The sequence below is a fragment of the Saccopteryx bilineata genome, chromosome 4 (assembly GCF_036850765.1).
Source record: "Saccopteryx bilineata isolate mSacBil1 chromosome 4, mSacBil1_pri_phased_curated, whole genome shotgun sequence".
Classification (NCBI taxonomy): Eukaryota; Metazoa; Chordata; class Mammalia; order Chiroptera; family Emballonuridae; genus Saccopteryx; species Saccopteryx bilineata.
Window position 1 is genome coordinate 143,379,178 of NC_089493.1, and position 6,525 is coordinate 143,385,702.

Genomic DNA, 6,525 nt, shown 5'->3' on the forward strand with positions numbered 1-6,525 from the left:
CCCTTAGAAAAATGGAGAACTGTTTATGTACCCAATTTGCACATATAAAACTTTATACAAATTATGTGTAGCACATAAAGGCCTCTGGTACAGCTAAAATCCTGACACTACAATTGGGGTAATCCTGCTGCAAGGTCTCCAGTTTATCAAGTCTGTCCATAGAAAATTAAACACTGGAATTACAGTCAGTCTCATGGCTCACATGTAGAAATTATTTTAAAATATAATAAAATAAAACTTTCAAATCTCTAAAACTCAAGGTAAACTGGAAGGGGATACATTTTCTCATTTCAATTTAACATGACAAATTCACACCTCATTTTGTCTGGGAAAAAATGATCACTGTAGTGTTGACATTATCTTTATAAGCTGCGGCTGCTTTAGAAGGTATTTTGTCAAAATTTTTGCCAAACAATTAAAAAAATAATATTCCTCTTATAAAATGGTACGACATATTAAGGAACCAGAAGATACTAAATGTCTTTGGCTATACAACTAAAAGGCCATTTTCCCAACAGAATAGGGCGTATTCACTTCACAACCAATTACTGAAACAGAAAGCATTAACAGAAATATGCATAGAATATAATGGTAATTTTTCTTGCCTTTTTCTGCCATTCTACCATATAATAAACAAGGAGAATGTAATTTACATAGTCTTTCCACATGAGACTCAATAGCACAACAAGATGATACCCAAAGGCAAAGTGAATTAAAACAATTACACAACTAAGTGAAAACTGAAGGGACAAATATTTGCAATTGTCTTGTTTGTTTTTAACCTTACAAGTGTAGAAATGATAACTGATAAACAAAAAGTCACAATCTTCACATATGGAACTGTAATAGAAAAATAAATCAAATGAAACATTTATTAATAAATGAAGCCTATTTTATTTTTCAAGTGTTAATGATAAAAAAATTTCAGCACAGCTGTTGCATTTAAAAAAGTGAAAACTACATACTATGTTTCTAGCTCAGTAAACAGATGAACCTGATGTCTCTGAATGACATAACAATTGAGCATTGTACAGTACATCTTATGAAGACCCATAAATTAAAGAACTACTGGTTTAAAGTTAGTGATTATGAAACAAATGTGTATTCATAGTTTCAGCTTCTTTTTTCTTCCTCGACCATCAGGTGCTCCCTCCATTTTATGTTTCTGTGTTGAAGGCTTTGGTCCTCTTTTCTTTTTCTCTGCCTTCTCCTTTTCTTCTAGTTCCATATTTTCTCTTTCAATCAAGGTAATTAAGGTGTTACACCTCCTCTGGAGCTCCACTGCAGTTCTGGACTTAAGAAACCAGTCAAATCTGAACTGAGGCGAGTTGCGAATACACTGTCGCAATTCATCGTAAACATTTTCTTTGTCGAACCCAAGTTTATGTAGCATACAGATTAGAAAACGATCCTCCTCTTCGGTATAGTTTTTCCCTTTGTTAGTTCCGTATGATATTCTCAGCTGATGAAAAGGAGCTTTGTACCGTCCAATCTTTGTATCAAGTGCTTTTTTGATACTGATTCTTCTTTGAATTCTTGCCTCTCCCCTTTCAATCTGAGCCATAATCTTTTCTATGTCCTGGAGCTCATTGCATCTTTCCCAGAACACAGCTGAGTAATCAATAACTTCTTCTGGAGTTTTTCCTTCTACTTCTCTTGCTATATTTTCTATATCATCACGACCCCATTTCTCATTAGCTTTGATGAACTGGTTAAAATCTCTTTTATTCCAGTTGGTAAATCCCTGTGTTAGAAGCTTCTCTTTTTCTTCTAACTCCTCATCATTAAGGGGCTCAGCTTCATCGATTTTAAGCTGTTCTTCTTTCTGTGCTTGTGCTGCATTTGGTAGGTCGGGATTTCGAGGTACCTTGTACCCAATAGGTTTTCTGTAATATAGAATTTATTTTTCCAGTAACTCAAATAAACGTGGAGGAAAGAACTGGAAATCCTGAACATTGGGTTGTTTGGGAGGTTGAGGAGCCTTGGGTGCCTTAGGCTCACTGACACGAAGAGCTTCCCTGAAATAGGCATCCACAGCATAGTTGGCTTTTCTTTCTCGCTTAGGGGGTTCAATCCACTCAGTGAATGCAATCTTTTGTTTTTCTCTATAATCTTCCCCTTTGAAGTTATAAACACTGGACTCTGTGTCCATGGTAAAGTTTCTCAGTGAGCTTTCCCCCATCTTCGAGAGCTTCTCATTCATCTCGGCGGTCTTCTTTGCACCTCTTTCCAAAATACCGTCAATATCCTCATCAGTGATCTCACCCTCCTTTGAAGCAAATACATGTGTTGCCCCATGTCTAATCATTTGAAGCATTTCATCTTTCCCAATTTTGTTCAGATTCTGATCCACAAGTCTTCCTTGTTGAATGACTATTGAATCCAGTCTGAGTTTCATCTCAGCACGTTCCACTATTCTTTCTTATACAGTGTTATCCGTTATAAAGCGAAACACTTGGACAGTCTTGGTTTGTCCAATTCTATGTGCTCGGTCCATAGCCTGAAGATCTACTTGGGGATTCCAATATGAATTGTACAAAATTACTACATCAGCAGTAGCAAGATTGATGCCAACACCACCAGCACGTGTGCTCAACATGAAAACAAACTTTGTGCTGTTTGGTTTATTATATGCATTGATGGAGTCTTGTCTCTCATCATGGGGTGTCTGTCCATCCAATCTGCAATACTCGTAATTCCTCCACATGCAATAATCTTCCAAAATGTCCAATACCCTTGTCATCTGACTAAAGATTAGTACTCGTGAACCTTGTTCTTTTAATTTAGGAAGCAGCTTGTCTAATACTACCATTTTGCCACTGTTGGTAACCAGATGCATATCTGTCGTATAAGGTGGACCAGGTTCAGCTCCATCAAAGAGATATGGATGATTACAGCATTTCCTCAACTGCATCAGGATGTTCAATAACCTCATTTTGTCCATCTTCCCTGCAGAGTTTAGTATGTCTATGTCCTTCATTAATATCCTGGTATACCATTCCCTTTGCATTTTGCTGAGACCCACATAAATTTTTACTTCCTTTTTTGGAGGCAAACTCTTTTCAACATCAGCCTTAATTCGACGAAGGAGGAATGGACGCAAAACCATGTGAAGCCTCTCAACTAGCTTTTGATCCCCAAGGCAATTGTTTGTATCAAACCAGGAATCGAAGTCATCAGCTGAATTAAAGACATCTGGCAATAAAAAATTGAGAAGTGACCAGAGCTCATGCAAGTTGTTTTGAAGACGTGTTCCAGTCAGTAGTAGTCGATTTGTAGTCTTAAATTCTCTCACTATTTCTGACAACTTAGATTTTTCATTTTTGATCCTGTGAGCTTCATCTATAACTAAGTATCTCCAATTAAATTTTTTGAAAACAGACTTCTCCTTAATAAGCATTTCATAAGATGTCACACATACATCCCATTCTCCTGGTAATAAAACATCTCTGACAAAAGCAGCTCTTTGTTCTTTATCTCCTATCAAACAAACAGACCTCAGTGTTGGTACCCATCTCTTGAATTCACTCATCCAGTTGTGTAATGTAGACTTGGGAACCAAAACCATATGAGGGCCAGGAATGTTTCTATGGTGTTTCATGTATCCAAGAAGAGAAATTGTTTGAAGAGTCTTTCCCAGGCCCATTTCATCTACAAGGATACCATTAATGCCATTCTCATATAAAGAAATGAGCCAATTTAATCCTTGGACTTGATAATCCCTCAGTTTACCCCACTTTACATATGAAGGAGAGTCTTCAAAGCGAGTACAAACATTGGTTGCTTTGGAGCTTTCTGTTAACAGTTCTTCGTCCTCCTCTTGCTCTGTTCTACGGTGTCAGTAGTCGCCAACTGATAGCAAGTTCTGTTTCTCATACTTTTTTATTCGTGGGCGCCCTGGTTTCATCTTCAAAGGTGAGGTTGGAGTCTTCTGAGCAGCAGGCTGAATGAAATGTGCAAACAGCTCTGTCTGCTTTAATAAATACTCAAATCTATTTGCTCGGTCAGTTTGCATTTTTTCTTCATAGGTTGGGTCTAGTTCTTGGATTTCTTTTTGCTTTCCAGGAGACGCCTCATCAAATACTTCCTCCATCTCGGAGTCCGCGGGGCCTCAGCCGGCCGCGGAGGGAGCCGCCGGGGCCGCGACGCTCTCCTGGACGCCTTTGTTGCTGCTGTTGCCCCCACTGCTGGCGGCCGCGGCTGCGGGCTTGGAAGGCGCGCTCTCGGGAGGCGGGGGCGGCGGAGGCTCGGCGGCAGACGACATGCTGTTCCGTCTGCGTCACCCGCTGCTGCCGGAGGCCAAGCGCGGGGCGGAGGCCTAGGCCTGGGAGGCTGCGTCTCACCGGGCTGATGGAGAGAGGGAGGGAGGACCGCCCCAGTGCCCCCGGCGCCAGGGCTCCGCGCTGAGCCTGAGCTGAGCGCAGCAGCCTCCCGCTCTCGTCGTCCTCCGCTTCCGCCGGGCTGGGGTTCCGCGCAGTGGATAGAATGTTAACCTGGAATGCTGAGGTTGCCAGTTCGAAACCCTGCACTTGCCAGGTCATGGCACATATATAAGCAGTGTACCACTTGGTGAAGTAATTATACTTCTCTCTCATCCACCCCCACCCCTCCTCTCTCATTAAAACCTTTAACAAAAATGTTATAGGTTAGATAACGATGATGAAAAAATATATAATGGTGATGGTTGCACGTGCTTGTTTGTGAGTATACTAAATGTCACTGAATTGACTTTTTAAAATAATGAATTTTATACTATGTAAATTACATTTTGATAAAACAATTTTTAAAATGGAAATGACCAATTTCTCTATGGTAACTTTTCCATCTCTCTCTGCCCTTATTACTTTCCGTTTATGACCCCCCCCCCCCCAATTCTCGGCCACCTTCACTTCCTCCCACTGCCCTAGGAGGCCACTCTAGGAGCACATCTAATCTGATACTTGTGACCTATCGCTGTTCAAGCAGAGACCCAATGCACATGCACACCTACTGTTTTGGCCCCATGGGAATGGACATATCCTGCGAACTTTATGGTGGGCTTTGCTTGAAGGCGGCACTTAGACAAGGCGGCAATTGCAGCTGGGTCATGGAGGGATCCCTGATTGGCCCTTGTTAATATGCTTGGATGTCTCCACCAGTAACCACCGGATGTTGTGCTCTGAAAACCAGGTTGGCCACCTTGGGCACTTGCATATACTGGAGACTTTGGAGACTGGCCTCAAATTGAGGTCTGGCCTTACCACATGCAATGTGACCTCAGCCCGTTGCTGATCCTCACAAGTAAAATGGCACAGTGATGCTCGCCTGTGTGTTGTGAAGGGTAGCTGAAGGACTGCATTAGAGGGCCTCCTGCACTGATGTTGAGTAAATAGTGATTTATATCCCAACCCTCTTCTGGGTGGGCCTCCTGCTATAGCAGTTCCCTTGCCTAGGCCCCTGATATCAGCTGCCCCTGGATAACTCTAGGTAGATTCCCCTGCTTTGTATTCCTCTTCCGCAACTATAATCACAGGATAAGGCAACCCAAATCTTATAGAAATGTATGTGTCCTGAATCTCTTTTCTGAAATACTTGTCTGATGCTCGGGGGACATGGTGCCCACCTCCACGAGACATTATTTTACACTTCTCCTGGTTGACCTGGACTCCTCTCCTGCCATCCTAAACTCTATCCAAAGTTTATCCTTTTAACCTTAACCTCATACTCTGCTTCTTTCTTTTCCCATGTTCCCCTCTCCTGCTTGTATTTATAAGCCCATTACGTCTCTCCCTTTTGGCCTTTCTGGCCATGGACTAAGTTCCTTCTTTTTATTTCTGTTCTTACCCCTTGTCTCTTGTTGACTTATCCCACTGCCAATAATTTATTCACATGTAGGCTTTGATCCCCACCTTCACCAAGGAAAACCACAGTTAGCAACATCTCAAAACTCAAAAAGCTTATTACTCATCTACTAATTTAATTTCATTTATGTATTCATTTTATTCAGTTTTAAAATATATCAAAGTAGAAGAATTTATGAAGTAACAGCTGATATTCAAGGTGGCACCAATTATTTTAGCATCTCTTGTATTGCATAGCTGAAGTGGAGAAATTTCCATTTTTTTATCCTTCTCCGGTGTTTTCCCAAAATGGTATTTTGAGCAGCATTCTCTTGCTCTAGTTGAGCCTTCTTCTTCATGGCCTCCTGCTCTGGCCTCTGCCAGTCTGTGATGGGCTTTGACATTACTGGTCCTAAGACATAGGCTTTTTTCCATGGAATTGGTTACAAGGCAAAATGCTGGAGTAGACACCGGTTCTGAGGCTTAGTTAGGGTCCGAGACTTGGTCACAGCCATGTGAACTCCAACTGAAACAACATGCAAGATGATGTTTTGTAGGGAATAGGCCTAGAAGCAGCAGACTGCAGGGCACTAGGCCTGGTAGGGTTGGTCAAACCTCGTCTGGCCTGGTTGTTTGAAATTGGCCAAGCTTGTCTGGAAGAAGCTGCCAAAGATGCAGGAGTTTCTAAAAGGAACTGGTTGCAGTA

General features: G+C 41.6%; 1 pseudogene; it reads right to left on the minus strand.

Annotated features, from left to right (window-relative positions):
* Positions 1-345: 345 nt before the first annotated feature.
* LOC136333236 (SWI/SNF-related matrix-associated actin-dependent regulator of chromatin subfamily A member 5 pseudogene) lies at positions 346-4,267 on the minus strand (annotated as a pseudogene).
* Between the last annotated feature and the right edge of the window lie 2,258 nt (positions 4,268-6,525).